At 38.0% G+C, this 21,582-nt stretch overlaps 1 pseudogene; it reads right to left on the minus strand.

Moving 5' to 3' along the window:
- Positions 1–7,890: 7,890 nt before the first annotated feature.
- On the minus strand, positions 7,891–8,112 carry LOC145504880 (ubiquitin-like protein 5 pseudogene; annotated as a pseudogene).
- Between the last annotated feature and the right edge of the window lie 13,470 nt (positions 8,113–21,582).

Consider the following 21,582-nt stretch of genomic DNA (forward strand, 5'->3'; position numbering starts at 1 on the left):
GAGGTAAAGGAATGAGACAAGCACTTATGTGGGAAGAGCATTCAGGTAGAGGGTGCAGGCAGTACAAAAGCCCTAAGGTGGGCATATGCCCTACATGTACACTTTTCTAGTCAGAAAGATCTTCTAAGTATCTGGTTACTGACAAGCTGGCTGTGGCTGACACTACTAGTTTTCCAACATTGTAATTTTCACTTAAATTGAGTGTGGTTTACCTTGAAATGAGTGACAGGTTTGCCTCACTCATTTTTGAAAAAAAATTCTGTCAAATGCCAAAGTCTAAATAGATATGATTGGTCAGTTATTCTTTCAGGAAAAAATGGCATTCCAAGAAAAATTGTCTAGTTTAGCTGGCAACTCATAATCACACATATGTTTCTCCTCAAGACAATCATCCCACTTTGCTATGCCACAGAAATGCTTTAGTCATACTACCTATCTTTTCACCCAGAAGGTTTGCACTTAAGAGTTAAGATTAAATAAAATTAGTAATTTCTACTGCTTCATCAATGGCAATTACAAATTAAAGTGGCATTTTTACTTCAAGTTCATGACAGTGGATAGATAGCACTTTAGTTTGGTGTGGCTGCCTTGATTCACACTGAGTTGCCAATAGTTTTATCCTCCGTTGCTTTTCCAGTTTCAGTATAAATGTCAGTTAAAAAAAGAAAAAAAAACAGATAATGTCTCAGAATTATTATGAAGGCAGTTTTGACTGTACACTTTTTGAAAGGATCTTGGAAAATCTAGAAGTCTGCAGACCACACATTGAGAATTACTGCTTTAAACTCTCAGTCATCTACATCTTAGCAAACATCTAACATATTCTAGTCTCAACTCTATGTGCTTTCCTAATTTTAAAGCTGATGAAAGTGAAGCTAAGAGAAGTTCACTGATTTGCTCAAGCTCTCACAGATTTAAGGAAGAGAAGCAGAATTCACATCTAGAATTGTCTATATCCAAATCCCAAGCTCTTCCTCTACTTTATATTCTTTGGATAATAATGGTTAAACACCTGAACTCTTTTTTAAAAATATTTATTTATTCAGCTGTGCTGGAACTTAGTTGTGGCAGGCAGGATCTAGTTCCTTGATCAGGGTTCAAACCCACACTTCCTACATTGGGAATGCAGGATCTTAGCCACTGGACCACCCAGGTAGTCCCCAAACATCCTAACTTTTACTTTCTGTTTTACAGAATGAAGTGTTTACAAGTACTTTTTGTATGTCTCTCCTCAATTGTGTGGTCAAAGGTACATATGGACTCAATGTTTCCCTAGTAATAAAGGGAAGAGTCACTCAGTTGTGTCCAACTCTTTGACTCCAAGGACTGTAGCCTGCCAGATTCCTCTGTCCATGGAATTCTCCAGGCAAGAGTACTGGAGTGGGTTGCCATTTCCTTCTCCAGGGAATCTCCCGATCCTGGGATTGAACACAGGTCTCCTGCACTGCAGACAGACTCATTGCAAACTTCTGTGCCACCAGGGAAGCCTACTATTAAGAGACATTTCTAACCATAAAGACATTTCTAAGTATAAAAGTAATAGAGGTAACATTTTGAACAAACCCCCCCCTAAGCTCTCTCACTTCAAAATGTAAATTCTGTGAAAGCACTGCACTCAATATGCCAGCAAATTTGGAAAACTCAGCAGTGGCCATAGGACTGGAAAAGGTCAGTTTTCATTCCAAACCCAAAGAAAGGCAATGCCAAAGAATGCTCAAACTACCACACAATTGCACTCATCTCACATGCTAGTAAAGTAATGCTCAAAATTCTCCAAGCCAGGCTTCAACAGTATGTGAACCATGAACTTCCAGATGTTCAAGCTGAATTTACAAAAGGCAGAGGAACCAGAGATCAAATTGCCAACATTCATTGAATCATCAAAAAAGCAAGAGTTCCAGAAAAATATTTACTTCTGCTTTATTGACTCTGACAAAGCCTTTGACTGTGTGGATCACAACAAACTCTGGAAAATTCTTAAAGAGATGGGAATACCAGACCACCTTAACTGCCTCTTGAGAAATCTGTATGCAGGTCAGGAAGCAATAGTTAGAACTGGACATGGAATGACAGACTGGTTCCAAACAGGGAATACAGGTACTTCAAGGCTGTGTATTGTCACCCTACTTATTTAACTTATATGCAGAGTACATCATGAGAAACGCTGGGCTGGATGAAGCACAAGATGGAATCAAGATTGCCGGGAGAAATATCAATAACCTCAGATATGCAGATGACACCACTCTTATGGCAAAGAGCGAAGAACTAAAAAGCCTTTTGTTGAAAGTGAAAGAGGAGGGTGAAAAAGTTGTCTTAAAACTCAACACTCAGAAAACTAAGATCATGGCATCTGGTCCCATCACTTCACGGCAAATAGATGGGTAAACAATGGAAACGGTGACGGACTTTATTTTGGGGGGCTCCAAAATCACTGCAGATGGTGTCTGCAGCCATGAAATTAAAAGACGCTTGCTCCTTGGAAGAAAAGTTATGACTAACCTAGACAGCATATTAAAAAGCAGAGACATTATTTTATCAACAAAGGTCTATCTAGTCAAAGCTATGGTTTTTCGATTAGTCATGTACAGATGTGAGAGTTGGACTGTGAAGAAAGCTGAGCACCAAAGAATTGATGCTTTTGAACTGTGGTGTTGGAGAAGACTCTTGAGAGTCCCTTGGACTGCAAGGAGATCCAACCAGTCCATCCTGAAGGATATCAGTCCTGAATATTCATTGGAAGAACTGATGCTGAAGCTGAAATTCCAATACTTTGGTGACCTGATGCGAAGAACTGACTCCTTGGAAAAGATCGTGATGCTGGGAAAGATTGAAGGAAGGAGGAGAAGGGGACATCAGAAGATGAGATGGTTGGATGGCATCACCAACTTGATGGAGTTTGAGCAAGCTCCGGGAGTTGATGATGGACAGGGAGGCTTGGCGTGCTGCAGGCTATGGGGTCACAAAGAGTCAGACACTTTTGAGTGACTGAGCTGAACTTAAGCTCTCTCACTTTAAAACGTACAGAAATGCTGAGTGAAAAATAAACAAAAGACAGAAAGGGAGGAAGGGAGGGAGAAGAGAGAGAAAACCAGAGGTAAATTTATCTGTCTTATTCTGGAATGTGAATAGGAAAAAAGAGAAGTGAATGGGGGAATTTTACAAATTCCTTGAATTTGTATTTGAGCCTGTCCTCACTCAGGTCTGGAGTTATACTCACTGCATGGCAGAGATCCCTATGCTGAGAAATTGATGTGAGAAGGACCCAGGAACCAAAACACACACCCTTGACCCCACTGCCTGAACAGTGACACTGAAACTATCTGCACCCTCCCCCTTCACACATTCACACAGCTTCCTCTGCAAGAACTTGACTTTACTATTTCATTGCCTACAGAATCTTGTTTTGTGTGTACATCTGTCTAAAATCATCTTGTTTGATACAAATCATTCATTTATTAACATTGGACCCATATCCAACGGTACTATAACACATGCCTGAAGGGAACTTTTCTAACATGAGTATTTTCTCTGTAACATGCATCTCAGCCTCTTGCTCATACAAACACCAGACACAGCACATTAGCAGTAGCTTGGGGGTAATTTCAAGCAACAAAATCAACAACAAAAAGCCCAAGTATGAGAAAAAACATAGTAATCAATGTACCGCTAAAGAGACGCTTGCTTACCTATGAGATCTAAAACAAGCAGGCAGAGCATCGCCTTGACCTCCGCTGAGAACAGGCACAGGGGTCGTATTTTTCACAGCTCCACTCATGAGTATGTCCACAAATGACAGAGAGCCACAAGTATTGCTTTTGAGGTTGCAAACACATTTTAGCAAGTAGGTGAATTTGCAAATACAGATTCTGCGAATAGTAAGAATCCACCGTAATTGCAAAACTTTCCTGAGAGAACACACCTTAAACTCATGTGCACGTGCTAAGTTGCTTCAGTGATGTCTGACACTTTGCAATCCTATGGATCATAGCCCACCAGGCTCCTCTGTCCATGGGATTCTCTAGGCAAGAATATTGAAGTGGGTTGCCATTCCCTTCTCCAGGGGATCTTCCCAACACAGGGATCGAACCCACTACATCTCCTACAATGGCAGGCAGATTCTTTACCACTAGCACCACCTGGAAAGCCTACCTTAAACTCAGACCACTCAAAAATTCTATTCTGTTTAAGATGTGGTCACAATCCAGTTACGTACACAGAAGAAACTATCTACCACAAGTGAGACAGCACACAAGGACTTAGAAACCCAAGAATATCTAGAAATATAATTATTCAATAAAAACTATAAAATAAAAATGTTCAAAGTGATTTTTAAAATATAAGAAGGGAGGAGAAAATCAAGATGTGATCTTAAAAGACCAGACAGGTATGAAAACAACCAGACAGAATTTCTAGAAATAAAAAATATAGTCAATTAAAGAAAAAAGTTAGTGGAAAAGTCAAAAGGTAGACTAAACAGTTTTAAAAAAAGAAATAGTGCACTTGAAAACAGATCAAAAAAGTACTCATTCTAATCAATACAGAAATCAAAAGCAGAAAATCAGAAAATATAAATGAAATCATAATCTTGTTACCAAGTGTTAATATTTGTTGATATTTTGTGTATATATTTTACATATATATATGCATATGTGCATACATATAAAATATATTTTATCAAAGTAATAATAAAATATTGTAGCTTATTTAATTCGGCAATTTGTTTTGAACAGTTTCCAGTTAATTATGCTTCTACAATGTGATTTTAATTGATTGTATTTATTCCACTGATGTGTTATTTTCTTAGCTATTCCTCTGCATGAACTATTTGGTTTTTATTTTTTATTAAATAAATATTGCTGTACTGATTATTTTTATACATATTATTTTGACCATGATTGTTTATCTTCCTAGAATAATTTTGTAGAAGTGCTATGTTTAGGGCAAGACTTTTATTTTTTAAGCTTCTTCATAAGTTACATCTGACTCTTAAAGTTTTACCAATTTACGTTTTATATAATGCTATATAAGAAAATCTGTTTCCCCATATTTTCTCCAATTTTGGAGTATTAGCATCAGTATTAAATTTTGCTACTTTCATCAGTATGAAATGTACCATCTTGTCTTAATTATCATTTACTTAAGTACTATAGAGGTCTTTGCATCTCTGTGTCCCCTGAACACTGTAAAAAATGGCTGGCTGACTCTAAGAACATTCATAAGGTAGCAGCTTTGGTGAATTTACCAGGTTCAAGGCCTGACCTCTATTTAACCTTGTAAATTTGGAAATATGAATATCCATTAGAAAGCAATTTATTCATTTTAATGAGGAGCTGTGAGGAAATAGAGATGTTGAGTGAAAGAAGACAACTCTTTCAAAATGTTTAAATGGGAGAGAAAAGATAAAACCAATTTAATAAATTGCTATCATCTCGGATAGACACAAAATTTTTTAAAGAAAAAATATATTTTCCTTGTGATGAGAACTCTCAGGATTTATTCTTTTAGCAACTTTCACATATAACACACAGCAGTGTTAATTATGGTAGTCATGTTGTACATTACATCTCCAGTACTCATTGATCTTATAACTGGATGTTTATATCTTTTGATCATTTTCATCTGATTCTTCCTCCTCCCAATTCCCTCTATAACTACATATCTGAACTCTTTTTCTGTTTGTTTGTTTGAATTGCCCAACAACACTATGTTATTTCCCAGCACACAACATAGTTATTTGATACAAAATGATCCACACCAATGAACATTTTTATGCTCCCTACCTTGCACTCTTCATGAGAGAGATTTGTTATTTCCACTTCTGAGGTTATGTTTTTTACTTCTCCAATTTCTCCACTTCCTCATTTTGGCCAGTTCTCTGTTTATTTCTATTTGTTAGCTAGGTCACGTTGAGTCCTGTCCCAGGCTACAGGTGCAAGGCCTTGTACCAAGGCCTCAGAAGCAAAGCCCAGAACCAAGGTCACCTCCAAAGCTGACTGAGTCCCTTTGTAACTGTTGCCAAAAGCCCTTGATCATCACTAACAAGCTTCCTGACTCCCAATTAGGCCAAGACATCCACTCCAGCAAACACCATATAACACTTCAACCAATCACCTAATGGGAACCTTCCAGCAAGAATTTTCTTTGTCTTGAGGCTATAAATATCTGCTATTAATTCACGAAAACTGTTGGCTTTCCCTGATCTATGAGGAGGTGGGCCCACTAAACTCGCAATGCCCACTTTATCTCTGCTCTTTGTTGTTAATAAACTCACTCCTTCTGAAATGCTGTGTGTCTGGAATTTCTTTTCCAAACCGTGCTTGGATTGCCTCAACAGGTCAGTTGCATTTCCCATCTTGGAGAAGTGACCTTATGTAGAAGATGTCCTATGGGGCCCGGCAGTACAGCCCCCTTGAGTGTATATGCTCTAGGGAGTGTCCCCTGTATGGGCCAACTACTATGGACATGCTGGTAGGTGGGGCTCAGCCCTGGTCTAACTAGCTGCGAGGCTGTACCACATGCAGTGGCTGTGGCAGGGGTAGTTTGGGTCTCTTCTCAGTCATCTACTTCTCTGAAATAGTATTTTCTTAGTTTGGAGACTTACAGTTACACCACTGTGTCATAAACGCAAATATCTACAGATTAATATTCATTTATTTCAAAATAATAATAGCTACTATGTATTGGGTACCTGTTATGTGCCTGGAGCCTGGAGCTTTAACATGCATTATCTCACTCTATCCTTTGGGCAGGCTCCGGGAGGTGGTGAAGGACGGGGAGGCCAGGCATGCTGCAGTTCATGGAGTCGCAAAGAGTCGGATATGACTGAGCGACTGAACAGCAACAATCCTTTTAATAACTCTTAAAGTTCTCACTGTCACATTAAAACCTGAAGTACCCAACAGAAGATGGGCTTTTTTTTTTTGGTGATGTTTGTTGTTGTTGCTGTTGTAAAATACAGATAACATGAAATTCATCATTTCAACCATTTCAAATTATACAATTCAGTGCCATTTAGTAAGTTCACAATGTTGGGCAACTGTCACTACTATCTGGTTCTAAAATGTTTTTATCACCCTTAAAAGAAACCTCATATTGATTAAGTAGTCATTCTCTATTTACTCCTTCCCCTAGTTCCTGGAAACTAGTAGTATACTTTCTCTTTCTATGGATTTGTTTATTCTGGTTAATTCAAATAAATGGAATCATAAACATATGGTCTTTTTGTCTGGCTTTTTTCTCTTAGCCTGTGGTTTTAAAGGTTCATTTATGATGTAGCATATATAAGTACTATATCCCTTTTATGGCTGAATAATATTCTATTGTAAGAATATGCCACTTGTTTACCCATTCATCTGTTGATGGACACTTGGATTATTTACAGTCTTTGGATATGTGAATAATGCTGCAATGAACACCAGCACACAAATATCTGTCTACATCCCTGTTTTTGATTATGTTGGGTGTATATGTGGTAGTGGAATTACTAGATCATATGGTAACTTGGTTTTACTTTTTGATAAATTGCAGAACTCTTTCACAGCAACTATACCATTTTATATTCCATCAGCAATGTGTGAAGGTTCCCACTTCTCTACATCTTTTCCAACACATATTACAACACTTAATATTTTTCACTTTTTGATTATAGCATCCCAGTAGGGATGATGTTGTTCTAACTATATTTTATTAGATTTTGTGTTTGTCTATTTGGCATCCATTCATCACAGGTCAAATCTTGTATTAGCTATGTTTTTTTTTATTTTCTGTATTCTTTTTTTTTCAGTCTCTAAGTTTTTATCAACGTGAGTTTCCAAAAACAAGCATCCATATTAGTTGGGGTGGGGGGAGAATGTGGGAGAAGAGAGAAGGACAGGGAAGAGGAATTCTCCTCTATTGGTAATAAAACTCCAGGTTCATCCCATAATGGGTTTCATAGTCCCCCAGCAACACGTGGTGTTTAAAAATCATGTACCACTTCTTCAATACCATCTTTTTCCAACAGGTGCCAGTTTGGGCTGTGATCAGCTTCTTAAGGTCCCCAGTGGTGTCATCAGTATCGCATTTAACGCAGACTTTCTTCCTCAGACAGTCTCTGCAAACAACCTTGATCATCCTGACTGGAGCTCAAATTGCCTGGAACCAGCTGATGCCACAATCTCCTCGCTTGAGTGCAGAGCCCAGGCCCTATTTTCTATATTCTTGATCCTCTGGCACTTGGGGACCTCACAGACCCAGGGAGAGAATACTCCTCCAAAGGCTAGCTAATTCCTACAGATAATAAGTATTTGTCTACTGAGCATGCCTTTAATGTGCAAACCAATCAATCCTGAGTCTATACCCTCAACCATCTCCTTATCTAACTCTCACACTAAACCAGTATCTCCCCTGCTCTAAATCATCCCAGGGCCGGGTATCAGGCAACTAGAGACCAAGTCTATAGCCCAGAGCCCACTGGAATTATTCAAATTAGTCTTAAACTATTTACTCTGCTCTGCCTTGTCTGTTTTATTTTTTTATTTTAAGATTGGTGATGGTGAGCATCACTAATTGTTTTGCTGAAATGAAGGCAAGAATATTAACTTTATGGAAAAAGTATGTGTTATTGGTGGAACTGTGTCCCTCCTGAAAGTCATAGTTGAAGTCCTGACCCCCATTGCTTCATCATATGATCTTACTTGGAAATAGAGTCCTTGCAGATGTAATTAATTAAACTGAAATCACACTGGAGTAGGGTGGATCACTAATCCAATAAGACTGATGACCTTTTAAAAGGGGTAAATTTGGACAAAGAGACACCCAAACAGGAAGAACACCATTGAAGACTGGAGTTATATTGTCACAAGCCAAGGAACTACTGGAGGCTGGGAGGAAAACCTGGAACAGATCGTTTGCTAGAACCATCAGCAAGAGCATAGCCCTGCCAACACATTGATCATGGACCTCCAGAACTGTGGGGCAATAAATTTCTAATGTTTAATTCACAATTTTTGTTGTACTTTGTTATGGCAGTCCTAGCAAGCTAATAAATCATGCAATAATTTATGCAGGAAGAGAAGGGGTGACAGAGGATGAGGTGGCATCACTGACACAATGGACATGAGTTTGAGCAAACTCTGGGAGATAGTGAAGGACAGGGAAGCCTGGTGTGCTGCAGTCCATGGGGTCGCAAACAGTCAGACACAACTTAGTGACTGAACAATAATTTATGGGTTATACATATCTTTTTTTGTTACTAATCCAGACATTGCCAATCCATTCACAAAATACACAAACATGTACAGTAGTACTTAAATTCAATCATCTTTTCTATTTTGATGACATTCAGTCATATAAAACCATAAATTTAAACAAATTTTTAATTTGTTGTTAAAAGTATTTTTTGGCAAGATAAGAAGATAGAATATTGCAGTGTTTTAGCCCTTACACTTAGGTCTTTGATTGATCCATTTGGAATTCTTTTTGGTATATGATATGGCTTCATTTTTCTGCATGTGCATTTAGTTTTTCTATCACCATTTTTAAAAAATATTATTATTTCCCCAGTAAATTGTGGTGGCATCCTTGTCAAGTATGAATTGCCCATAAATATATGGGTGTATTTCTGGACTTGCAATTCTATACCTTGTACCACTGTCTTATGCCGGTACCACTGTCTTTGACTACTGTAGCTTTTCAGTAACTTTTGAAATTGGGAAATGTGAGTCCTCCAACTTTGTTGGTGGATTCTTTACCCCTGAGCCACCATGGATTCCCTTTCAGTGGTTCTGGGACCAAATGCAAAGCAGTAAGTTTAGACCTGTACTTCATGCCTTACACAAATATCAATTCAAAATAGATCATAGACTTAAATGTAAGAGCTGAAACAATATATTTGTCAGAAGAAAACCTAAGAGTAAATCTTCATGATTGTAAGTTAGGCAAAAGTTTCTCAGATACAATAATAGAAGCATAAATGATTAAAGAAAAAGATTTTAAATTTAACTTTTTCAAAATTAAATGTATTTTGCTTCAAAAGTTTATTTTCATTAAGAAAGTGACAAAATAAGCATATTATGTTGCTGATAAAAGACTTATCTCCAGAGTATATAAAGAACTAAAAAAATAAAAAGACAAACCAACTCTAAAATGGGCAAAGAATTTGAACTGACATTTCTCCAAAGACATGTTAAACATCACTAGCATCAAAGAAATGCAAACCAAAACCACAAAGATGCCATTTCACACCCACTAGGATAGCTATAATCTAAAAGACAGACAACAGCAAGTGTTTACAAATAGCTCGTACAGCTCAATATTTTAAAAGAAATAAAAAAACCCAATCAAAAAAATGGGCAAATGTCCAAACAGACATTTTTCCAAACAAGACATACAGATGTCCAGTAGGCATAGGAAAAGACACTCACCATTGCTAATTATCAGAGAAATAAAAATCAAAACTACACTGAGGTATCACCTCACATCAGTCAGAATGGCTACCATCAAAAAAATCTACAAATAATAAATGCTGAAGAGGATAGGTAGAAAAGGGAACCCTCCTACACTGTTAGTGGGAATGTAAATCGGTAGAGCCACTCTGAAGGACAATTTGCAGGTTCTTTAAAAAACTAAAAATAGAGTTACTTTATGATCCAGCAATCCCACTCTTGGGTACACACCCAGAGAACACTAAAATTAAAAAAGATACACACATGCCAATATTCACTGCAGCAGTATTTACAATAGCCAAGACATGAAAGCAACCTAAATGTTCACTGACAGAAGAATGAATAAGGAAGATGTGGTGTATATACACAATGGAATATTACTCAGCTGTGAAAAAAGAATGAAATAATAGCAACTATTGACAAGCATTTGGAAAATCAGAACTCTTGTGTATCACTGGTGAGGATATAAAATGGGGCAGCTGCTTTGGAAAATAAGTTCCTCCAAAAGTTGAACATAGACTTACCACATAACCCAGCAGTAACATTCCCAGGTACATATACACTCGAGAAAGAGAACATATATCATATAACACAAAAACTTGTATGCAAATATTTGTACCAGCATTATTCATACCATCCAAAGGGTGGAAACAGTTCAAATGTCTGTCAGTTGCTGAATACATAAAGAAATGTGACCTATCCTTACAATGGAATGATATTTAGTCATAAAAAAAGAGAAGGAAGTACTGATATAAACTTCAACACAGATGAACTTTAAAAACATTATATTATAATAAAGAAGAACTTTGAAAACATTATACTGTATTAAAGAAGCCAGACACAAAAGACTATGTATTGTATGGTTTCATTTCTATGAAGTGTCCAAAATAGGCAAATCCATATAGACTGAACTGAAGCAGCGGTTGCCAGATTCTGGAGGGAAGGATAAGATGGTAAATGACTACTGATATAGGATTTCCTTTGGGAGGAGCAGTGATGAAATATTCTAAAATTAGTGATGACAATCGCACAATTTTGTGAATATACTAAAAAAAATGCTGAATTGTATACTTCAAAAGCATGAATTTAATAATATATGAACCACATCTCAACAACAACAAAAGAATATAGATAATGGAACAGATTTGGTGATAGAGGAAAAGTGTGTTCTGTTTGAAGAAATTAACAAAATAAGTCTTGGTGGCTCAGATGGTAAAGAATCTTCCTGCAATGCAGTAGACCCAGGTTCAATCCATGGGTCGAGAAGATCCCCTGGAGAAGGGAATGTTTACCCACTCCAGGATATTTGCCTGGAGAATTTCACGGACAGAGGAGACAGGCAGACTACTGTGGGCTATAGTCCATGGGGTTGCAAAGAGTCGAACATTACTGAGGAGTCTAACATCATTGGAAGGACTGATGCTGAAGCTGAAGCTCCAATAGTTTGGCCATCTGATGCAAAGAAGTGACTCATTGGAAAAGACCCTGATGCTGGAAAGATGAAGGCAGGTGGAGAAGGGGACGACAGAGGGTGAGATGGTTGGATGGCATCACCAACTCAATGGACATGAGTTTGAGCAAGCTCTCGGAGTTGGTGATGGACAGGGAAGCCTGGCGTGCTGCAGTCCATAGGGTCTCAAAGAGTCGGACATGACTGAGCAATTGAGCTGAACTGATAGTGTATCAGGAGGAGGGCGTAGCAACTCACTCCAGTATTCTTGCCTGGAGAATCCCCATGGACAGAGGAGCCTGGCTGTCGGTAGTCCCTGGGGTCTCAAAAAGTCAGACACAACAGAGCAACTAAGCACAGCAGCACAGGGTAATGTATCCAGGCCTCTAGGAATGGCCTTTGCACTTCTTCCAGCCTCTTCGTTCATCACTCTGTGTCTCAAAATTTTTTCTCAACAGTAATGAGTTGCATTCATTCATTAAACAAATATGTAGTGCCCAGTATGAGGAATAAAAGAGTGAGGAAAGCAGACATAGCCCCTGACTTCAGCGAGCTTGCACTCTAGAAAGGCAGTTCAGTTCAGTCGCTCAGTGGTGTCCTACTCTCTGCGACCCCATGAATTGCAGCACGCCAGGCCTCTCTGTCCATCACCAACTCCCGGAGTCTACCCAAACCCATGTCCATCGAGTCGGTGATGCCGTCCAACCATCTCATCCTCTGTCGTCCCCTTCTCCTCCCACCCCCAATCCTACCCATCATTAGGGCCTTTTCCAATGAGTCAACCCTTCGCATGAGGTGGCCAAAGTATTGGAGCTTCAGCTTCAACATCAGTCCTTCCAGTGAACACCCAGGATTGATCTCTTTTAGGATGGATTGATTGGATCTCCTTGCAGTCCAAGGGATTCTCAAGAGTCTTCTCCAACACCACAGTTCAAAAGCATCAATTCTGCGGCGCTCAGCTTTCTTCACCGTCCAACTCTCACATCCATACGTGACCACTGGAAAAACCATAGCCTTGACTAGACGGACTTTTGTTGGCAAAGTAATGTCTCTGCTTTTAAACATGCTATATAGGTTGGCCATAACCTTCCTTCCAAGGAGTAAGCGTCTTTTAATTTCATGGCTGCAGTCACCATCAGCAGTGATTCTGGAGCTCAAAAAAGTAAAGTCTGACACTGTTTCCACTGTTTCCCTGTCTATTTCCCATGGAGTGATGGGACCAGATGCCATGATCTTAGTTTTCTGAACGTTGAGCTTTAAGCCAACTTTTTCACTCTCCTCCTTCACCTTCATCAAGAGGCTCTTTAGTTCTTCTTCACTTTCTGCCATAAGGGTGGTGTCATCCGCATATCTGAGGTTATTGATATTTCTCCCGGCAATCTTGATTCCAGCTTGTGTTTCTTCCAGCCCAGCGTTTCTCATGATGTACTGTGCATATAAGTTAAATAAGCAGGGTGACAATATACAGCCTTGACGTACTCCTTTTCCTATTTGGAATCAGTCTGTTGTTCCATGTCCAGTTCTAACTGTTGCTTCCTGACCTGCATACAGGTTTCTCAAGAGACAGGTCAGATGGTCTGGTATTCCCATCTCTTTCAGAATTTTCCACAGTTTATTGTGATCCACACAGTCAAAGGCTTTTGACTAGAAAGGCAAGCAAGTAGTTATATTTTAATGTGCTTGGTTCCATGATGAAGAAAACAAGCTAAGACACTATCCCCTTCTTCCCCCATCTGGTTGAGCTAAGTGCCTCTTCATTGTGGTCTTAGAGTATCCTTTACATACTTTAATTAACTTACCACATTATTTTTGCTACAATTATCTACATTTGCATCTGTCATCCTAAGTAAATGTAACTTTCTCAAATTTGACCTACTATCTCTATAAACCATAACAATGCTAATGAGATAATATGAACTCAATAGTTGCATCTGGTTATGGTTAAGAGTATACACTCTGCAGCCAAATTCAGTTCAGTTCAATCACTCAGTCCTGTCTGACTCTTTGCGACCCCATGAAATGCAGCATGCCAGGCCCCCTTGTCCATCACCAACTCCTGGAGTTTACTCAAACTTATGTCCATAGTGGTACCATCCAACCATCTCATCCTCTGTCGTCCCCTTCTCCTTCCATCTTCAATCTTTCCCAGCATCAGGGTCTTTTCAAATGAGTCAGCTCTTCGCATCAGGTGGCCAAAGTATTGGAGTTTCAGCTTCATCATCAGTCCTTCCAATGAATATTCAGGACTAATTTCCTTCAGAATGGACTGGTTGGATCTCCTTGCAGTCCAAGGGACTCTCAAGAGTCTTCTCCAACACCACAGTTCAAAACCATCAATTTTTCGGTGCTCAGCTTTCTTCACAGTCCAACGCTCACATCCATACATGACTACTGGAAAAACCATAGCTTTGACTAGATGGACCTTTGTTGATAAAATAATGTCTCTGCTTTTTAATATGCTGTCTAGGTTGGTCATAACTTTTCTACCAAGGAGCAAGTGTCTTTTAATTTCATGGCTGCAGACACCATCTGCAGTGATTTTGGAGCCCCCCAAAATAAAGTCAGCCACTGTTTCCACTGTTTCCCCATCTATTTGCCATGAAGTGATGGGACCAGATGCCATGATCTTAGTTTTCTGAGTGTTGAGTTTTAAGACAACTTTTTCACTCTCCTCTTTCACTTTCAACAAGAGGCTTTTTAGTTCTTCGCTTTTTGCCATAAGAGTGGTGTCATCTGCATATCTGAGGTTATTGATATGTCTCCCAGAAATCTTGATTCCAGCTTGCACTTCATCCAGCCCAGCATTTCTCATGATGTACTCTGCATATAAGTTGAATAAGCAGGGTGACAATATACAGCCTTGACGTACTCCTTTCTCTATTTGGAACCAGTCTCTTCCAAATTTTTGAGTTCTAATCTACTCTCTGAAATTTCTTAGCTGCTTGACTTTTGGTAGAGATATCTAACTTCTCTATGTTTAGTTTCCTCACCTGCAAAATGAGAATGATAATAGCTCCTAATTTATATGGTTTTGTAGAGGTTTTAAGAATTAATGTAAATAAAATACATGGAACAGTGCTAGAGAAACATTTTCTGTCTTTTTTTATTTTTAATTAATTTATTTAATTGGAGGATAATTACTCTACAATATTGTGATGGTTTCTGCTATACTAGACATACATTTTCTGCTCTTATGTTGTACAATTCACTAAACATCATATATCCTGTTACCATTCTTACCATAATAATCTAGTTGGCTAACCGTAAAAGAATAACTCCTCATCATGAATATCTGTGCTTCAAGTTATAACTATGATATTATTTAAAGATATCCTTATACAAAGTATGGCAAAAAGATTGATCAGATTGAATTTAGCCAGAAAGTTAATCACAGTATCACCTATGGAAATGTATTTGTCAGAGAAACCTGATAAATTAAACAGATTTCAATGAGCTACCAGTAGATGGCTCTCTTAATTTGCTATTTTATTTCAGTTCAGCTTTGTGCTTTTATGTAGAAAGTCACACAATCAAAACAACCCTGGTAACAGGGTAGAAATGGCTCTCCTGGAATTGTCTAATGTATTTGTCTATCTTCTGGTAGGTTTTATAATCCACAGTTGTAAATTTATTTGCAGAGGTCGTTCAGTGGGTAATTTTGAGGGTTCTTTTTTCTATATTTTTTTAAGGAAACCATTTTGGAAATATTTTGGGGGAGCCTAGAATTTTGATTAGTTTTTATATGTCATGATAGATGGATGAACATAATTTATGTCTTAAATTTTTGGTGGAGAATGAATTTCCCATTTTTCTTGATATCTTATTTCTTTATAATAAATTTAGATCTGGTTATTTCTACAGTTAATTCTTAGTTTTTCTCTGTATTATCAAACTAAATAATGATGTTTAAAATTCATCTTTACCATGTCAGTTAGCTACTCAGGATCTTTCTATTTCCATAGCATTTTATCTTTATTTTATTATATTGTCATTTATTGACATTTATTAGTTTTACTATTAGTTCCTGCACAAATGTTTGGAGAATAAAGTTATACTCTATTCTCCAAAATATTTATTGCTATAGGAGATATATCCAGATATTCCCTAGTTAAACCTTACAACCTATAGTGTTCATAGCCTTACCCGCTGTTTCTGCAAAGTTGTAGAACTTATTTCCTCCGATTATGTCTCTAAACTTCCAAATATACTCGTATTCCATCCCATCCTAGGCCAATCCCAGGAGGATGCCCAGTCTCTTCACTGCTTTCACACACACACACACACACACACAAACACACACACACACACACACACACACACAAACACTTTCACTCAAATATTGATGAAAATCTGCAAGGTCCGAAAGAGGGGTCAGAGGCAAAGTTTATGGTCTTGTCTTAGTTGGAATAATCTTTGATTTCACTTAGTATTTGCTCCTCTTCTCTTCTCTTCATTATTACCCTATTATCCAGAATTTTACAAAATAAATTCAATATCTCTTCTTTATAGAACAGATCTGCCAGAAGTCAGATCTCAAGTTCCTCAAACTTCTCAGCCTCCCACATGGATAGTTCTAAAGCTTTAATGAGTCTTCAGATATATCTTCAGCAAATGAAAGAGACCAGGCTTTGGTATTTCTCATTAGTCAGTTTTTGGATGCAAGCCACTCCCAGGGAGGAAGCATAGCCCTCGCTCTGAGTGAGATTCCTTCTTTGTGCAAGGGCATTTACCAGAGAGAGACAATCAGCCTTAAGCCGTCAACAGCCAACACTCCCCAAGGCTGGGGGAAACCAATGCTTCCATCCTAAAAGTGGCTTCTGAATGGTACACCACAGAATCTACCTCAGAATCCATCTTCATAAGAAAAAGATGAGGCCCAAACAGCAAGAAATAAGTCCAGACAGAAATGGAAAGCCCCAACCCTAATATTATTTGAGTTCCTCAGTTCAGTTCCAACCCTGGAATTCTTAGTTACATGAGCCAGTAGATTGCATTTTTATGCTTAGGCTCTTTGAAGTTGGGATTCTGTCACTGGCAACTGAAAGACCTCTGATGAATAACACCTCATGTCTGAAGCAAGTCATAATCACTATTCTCTTCTTTCAGCAATTACAGTGTCATATTATAATTTGTTTACACATCTATCTTTCTAATTAAGCTGTAAATTTCTGATGAGATCTTATTTTATTTTTCCTCTCTCTAGCATCTATAGCAGGTGTAAGTAGGGGAGATAATGAATACAAACCTGTTGAATTAGTGAATAAGAAAATTCCAAAATGATGACAACGCACAGGCATAGACACAGATGAGTTCACAGAGCACATTAGATAAGGAACATATAGTCAAAAGTTGACTTAAAAGGCATAATAAGATTTCACATTTCCTCTCTTAGCCCAATCTAAGTTGGAATGTAAACCAAGATACTCAGAGTCACGAACATTAGTTTGACATTTAAGCTAGATTTGGTGGATTGCTCATTCCTTCTTAAAACACACTTTTTACCTTCTCTATTGGTTCTGAGCTCCATGTTCTTTCTTGGTCTGTTGATTTGTTCACTGTGTATATGGTCTCAGGTCTTGTGTTGGACTCTGAGAATATTGCAATGAGTATGATAGGAAGATCTGCACCGAGGGAGAGCATATTCTTTAAAAAGAGGTAGACTTTAAATAAGTAATTACAAATGAAATATTTATCATAAAAAGTAATTATAGGAGTGTACAGCATGGGGGAACAAACTTAATTATGACATTAGGGAAATTTTCCAGAGAAAGTGACATTTTTATACAGAAACAAAGGAAAAATAGAAGTTAGCTCCCAGAAGCCCCTAACAAACATGTCATTGTGTCTCATTTGGCCTAAAATAATCAGTATAGTCAGAGGAATAGATGAATTAGTGAATTCACTACATCATTAGGAATTCACTGAGTAGCTAAACTAACCAGAATCCACTTCTGGAACTTGAAGGTGAGGTGAATGCCACGCAAATTACATGATTGAGAATGAGATAGGGACTTTTTTTTCCCAAAAGGAAATTTTTCAGTCCAGCTACCAAGAAAAAACAGAAATTGGTGTCTCCTTTATAAGGAGGCTAGAAGACCTTTCCAGTATCCAAGTGAGAGATGAGAGTGACTTGGATAAGCAGAGGCCTGTGAAGGTTGACAGGACTGGATAAATAATTGGCTGAAAATGTAAACAGTGGGGAGACGAATCAAAAATGACTCCAAGATTAGAGTTTTTTTTTTTGCCCGGACTGCGACATAGTTACCCTTTTATTTTAAGAATTTCTCGACCATGGCTCAATGAATGAGAAAACATTTCCCAAACTTATTATTAAGTTCCTTTTTGGTAGTTGCTAAATCTCTCCCTTGCCATTTAAGTTCCCTCTTGTTCTTCTGGATCCTCATATGCTTTTTTAAATAACATATTGCTAGTCTGAAACATATTCATTAATTAAATGTTAAGGCTACTTCTACCTTAGGGCTTTCCCAGTGGCTCCTAGCTCCAGGGAATTTGGAGCAATGCATGATATGCAAGAGATGGGAACTGTATTGCCTGTGGTTGGGAAGATCCCTTGGAGGAGGCATAGCAGCCCACTCCAGTATTCTTGCTGGGAAAATCCCATGGACAGGGAGACTGGCGGGCTACAGTGTATGGGGTTGCAAAGAGTCAGACAGCACTGAAGTGACTGAGAATGCACTTCCTCTTTAGCTTCTTTACACAACATATTAGGCAAGTATCTGACCCTTAACACTAATTAGTGGTGAATGTTATGAAGTTTAAAACTATTTCAAAGTAGTTCTTTAAGTATCAAAAATAGTATGCCCAGAACTGTAGATGCATATTGGAGTGGCTGCTCACTTGATTCCTCTGTGAGTGTATCTGATTTGAAAATTCCAGATCTCTGGGCACAAAGGTAGGCACATGATCCAGACTGGGTCAGTTTAAATTCCTGATTTCCCAGCCCTGGTGATTCATTCAAGGAATGGGCTCATCATTCCTTCCTAGAGATTTTTGAAACTGAAGTTGAGAAAAAGATTCATTTTCTTCTAAAATAGATAAGCTAGAAAGAATGACATTAAAAGTTGTTTTGTCTGTGTACTCTCATGAATTTGCTTCATCTATAGAAGCAAAGATTGACATCACTGTGCAAAAAGATACAGAGACACAAGAATGGAAAAAGAGACAGAGACAGAGAAACAGAGATCTTGAAATTTGGTAGCATTTATATGCTTGGGTCTTGAGGTCCCCGGAGCTATCCCAACTTCTGACTTTGCTGTAGTTTGATCACTGCTCTGTAAAAGGAAGGATTGCAAGTGACTGGCACATGACAGGCACACCAAGAATCATTGTTGAGACAGATACTTCACTCTGGACCAAGATGAAGTGACAGGGACCACATTTACCTTCCTTCTGAAACAATTTAAAAGACAGAGAAAATACATGAGGAAAAAAAAACAGTTATTGAATATGGGACATCAGACAGTACAGAACAATGTGATTTCTGAGAGAGGTAACAAACAAAATTACCCCTATGACTACCCCATTTTAACACTGGGAGAGTTTTCATACCGCATTGCAAAGAGGGCAAACCCGAGCAGAGCCTGACCATCTCTCTGAGTTGAGAAGATGGAGTTGGGGTCCTCGGAGGACAAGGCAGCTAGAGTTCTCAGCGCAACATACTAGAGAGGAGGTTGCTGCACTGAGACTGCACTGCAGGCCAGCAGAGTTCCTCTTTATTGTTTAGCTGGCTACTCATCAGAGTATACAAATGAGGAACAGTCTGAAGTGGGAACTGAAAAAACACAAAAACGTTTCCTATAGCTTTCTTTGAGTAGATCTGTCTTTCAGTTTGGAAAATAAATAACATATCTTCATAGTTTCCAATGAACAAAAGATCTGCTACGTAAAAAAGATCCTTGAATGAATGTGAGTCAATGCATTATTCCTTTTTCCTTAAGTTAGTTCTACCTGGGTTTCTGTTGCTTGCAACCAAAGAATCTTCACCAATATAACTTACAATTCCATTTCTGAAGTTATCTTTGGAAACTAACAAAGAATGCCAAAGACTTTGGTTATAAGAATGTCTACCATTTTAATGTTTATATACATCAAAACTCAGATTTTCTGATATTCCCAAATAAAATCTTTCTATGGAAATTTGATAAATTAATCTAATAACACACTATGTAATAACTAACAGGACATTTTAGTTTCTCACTTGAGATAGAAATATGCTTGTGATATATTAGGTTTTTAAAAAATTTAAAATTTCCATTCCAAGTTATAAAACTAATATATAGTTTTTATTGTACAGATGGATATACACATACAAAGTATGGAAGGATGTTTCTTAAAATTTTAATAATCCTTATCTCTGGTTGGTGGGATTTCAGATAGCTTTTAACTCTTAAAAAAAAAGTATCTGTGTTTTCTCATTATCCACCCTACAACAAATTTGTTTCAATTTCTTTTTTAATGCCTGTCTTCTTAGTTACTGGGCTTTCCCGGTGGCTCAGATGGTAAAGAATGTGCCTGCATGTAGGAGATCAGGTTTGATCCCTGGGTTGGGAAGATCCCTTGGAGAAGGGAATGGCTACTCACTCTAGTATTCTTGCCTAGAGACCTCTGAGGTTTTGTTTTTGGTCTAAGTTTACCCCTGATTTCCAAGTTATTTGCAAAGCAGAGAAGACTGACATACTTTTAGTCAGTTGAATAATTAAGATTTTCCTATTCAGATTACAAATTCCTCCTCTTTCCCCAAACACTCTTACAGAGCTCTAATCATCGCAATTTTGCAACAAAACAACCTTATACATGGTACACTTACTAGAAGCACAATTATTGTTGTTTAGTCTCTGAATAGTGTCTGACTCTTTTGAGACCCCATAGACTGTAGCCTGCCAGACTCCTCTGTCCATGGGATTTCTCAGGCAAGAATTCTGGAGTGGGTTGCCATTTCTTTCTCTAGAGGAATTGAACCTGTGTCTGCTGCATTAGCAAGCAGTTTATTTACCACTGAGCCACCAGGGAAGCCCCTAGACACAAAATAAAAATTGTTAAACAGATGGTTATTCTCTCACAAATATAGTTAGGGAGAGATGTCACATACCAACAATATATGTTCTATAAAATGGGGCCAGAGACGTTTAAAACTTTTACCAAAAGATGTCAAAGCAGCTCGGTTACTAAGCTTAGAAATGTTTTCTAGCGCCTGGCTGATCTAACACTTTGGCAAATATTGAAAGTGAACTATATCCCTAGGGGGGAAGCATATTGCTAATGATTCAGTGTCCCAGATTTTTCGGAAAAGACCTGATTTTTCTTTTGTTTTTCCATAGCAAAGGTCATTCCTTTGTCAGATATTAACTTTTATGTTTCTTGAAGATTTTTCCTATAAATAAATTCATGCATTCTAGTAAAATATCTTTTGCTAGATTACAAACCTCGATTTTTAATTTAGAAATAAAACTCTCCAAAGTATTAGGGTTGGAACAATTAATCCTCCAGTAGGGTCATATGGCATTGGTGACCCCAGCAGGTTCAGGGAGAGATACGAATGTTGTATATTAAAAATCTAATTTGGGAGCTTACCCTTCAGTAACTATAAGAAACTACCACCTTGAATTCCCAGACAATTTTCATCTGACCTTGAATTCTCATCTCAGATATAAAGTTAACTAGCTGTATAAAAGAGGCTCAGTCAGTCAG

Source organism: Giraffa tippelskirchi, chromosome 5 (assembly GCF_054371585.1).
Source record: "Giraffa tippelskirchi isolate mGirTip1 chromosome 5, T2T-mGirTip1v1.2.pri, whole genome shotgun sequence".
Taxonomy (NCBI): domain Eukaryota; kingdom Metazoa; phylum Chordata; class Mammalia; order Artiodactyla; family Giraffidae; genus Giraffa; species Giraffa tippelskirchi.